Consider the following 2,163-nt stretch of genomic DNA (forward strand, 5'->3'; position numbering starts at 1 on the left):
GGTGGTGGTGATCCTGAGTGTCCTGCGCCGCTCTGGACACTAGGGGCAGGAGCCCTGGTGGGCTCTGTATCAGGTGTGTGGGATTGCACACTCAGCATGGGAGTTGGTGCAGGCATTGGCTCTAGTGTAATGGTGTCAGGGGGAATGTCAGCAGGATGGACTAGGACCGACACTGTCCTGGCTGGGGGTGTGAGAGCTGGGGTGGATGGAGCCGCAGCTGCCCCTGCAGCCTCTCCGCCCTGCCTACTTGGGGCAGCAGATGACCTTGCTGCCCCAGATCCACGTGGCATGATGGCATCAACGTGCACCAGCGCACGTGTCGTAGCCCTGCTGACCTGGAAGTCAGCCATGGAGTCAGCCAGGTCTGGTGCCACAATGGGCTGGTCCAACAAGGGCTGAGCATGGATGGTGTCAGCCACATCAGCCTCAACGGGAGGGGGGAGAGAGGGGAGGGGACGAGGATTATGGGTGCCCTTGACTGGTCCTCCACACATGGGGGGACAGGCTCACCCTGCAAGTTACGACCACGTCCCCTACCGGATCCACCACGGCCACCACTTGTGGCTCTTCCACCTTTGCCACCCTTACGGAATCCTCGCCTCCCAGCCATGGCACTGATATTAATGTGCGTATGGGAGTGGATGTAGACTATTGTCCTGGGCAATTGGGGGTCAAAGGGGTTGGGTACCAGATGGTAATTGTACCCTAGTGCTCTAGCAAGGCTGAATGTAACCCCTGGGGAAAGATGACGGGTCACGCAACGCACAAGAGGCCCAAAAAAGGGAGATGACGTGCACGCAACCCCTCCTAGACCACGTGTGCAGAAAGAAAAACCTGCACTACGCTGTGGCACCCAGTAACACAAGAATGAACGTATGCGTGTCACACGCAGCCTAGAATGACCTCTGAAGGGGTAGGCTACACACGGGGCAAGCACAGAAGTTAGATACGTGCGTGACTCACCGTCTGCCAAGTAAAAGAGCGTGAAAAATGAGCGCGTTTGGTTGGCAACACCCCCGCCAAAAGAAGATTTGTACGCTGTCTGAGGAGACAGGACAACAGTAGAAGGGGACACTGTTTGAGGGAACAGGCCCAGGTAAACCAGTACAAGAGAAAAAAGAGAAAAAGCTGTCAGAGGTAACAGGGAGTACGAACTGGAAACGCCGTGAAGTAAATCACGTGTGAAACGACAAGAAGTACAGAATTCACCCACTCGCTCTCCACGAAAAGCACGTACAAGGAAATGGTGTTCTACACGTACCTTATATACAGGCCCACACGTACAGCGTCACTTACGCGGCGTGTACGTGCTAGGCCCATTGCCACCAATCACACGCTTTGTCACTTCTGCGTGTAGGTCCTTTTTCACCAATCACACGCTTTGTCACTTCTGCGTGTAGGTCCTTTTTCACCAATCACACGCTTTGTCACTTCTGCGTGTAGGTCCATTTTCAACTATTACACGCTTTGACACTCGGACGTGTCACGCAACATTTTCCTACACGTGCACGTCGATTTACACGCAGACGTGTTTGATTTTCGCGTGCCAAATCACTCGTATCAAGCTGGCCACGCGTTCACACACGGAAGACCACGCTCCTGCCCAGGGGGCCAAATTACTGCCCCCCAGAGCCCTGAGCACGCTCCCACCTGCCATCTGCTACTGCCTGACTGCCTGCTGGCCACGTGCCCTGCCATTTGCTGCCTGGACATCAGCCAGGGGTGCTGTTGCTGTGACCACCCCTGCTGGAACCAAAGGCTCCCGACTGCTTTTCCGTCGCCCCACAGCCCTGCCCCAGGACCCAGTTGCCCACCCACTCCTGCCTCTGGGGTTGCCATGTCGGCCACTACAACAGGTGGCACCAGTGCCAACCCCCGGCCAAGGAGGCAGAGGGGCACCAGCTTCAGTGCCAGGGAAGTTGGTGTCGTGGTGGAGGCTGCCCCTGGTGGCTGGGGGGTGGGGGTGGTGGGAGACATGAGTGGGGGCCTGGTGGAGGGTGCCCCTGCACTGCTGGGGGTGGAGGGGGTGGGAGACATGGGTGGGGGCCTGGTGGAGGCTGCCCCTGGTGGCTGGGGGGTGGGGGTGGTGGGAGACATGGGTTGGACATGGGTGGGGGCCTGGTGGAGGCTGCCCCTGCACTGCTGGGGGGTGGGGGTGGTGGG

The sequence above is a fragment of the Ambystoma mexicanum genome, chromosome 12 (assembly GCF_040938575.1).
Source record: "Ambystoma mexicanum isolate Mex_15411 chromosome 12, UKY_AmexF1_1, whole genome shotgun sequence".
In the NCBI taxonomy this organism is placed as follows: domain Eukaryota; kingdom Metazoa; phylum Chordata; class Amphibia; order Caudata; family Ambystomatidae; genus Ambystoma; species Ambystoma mexicanum.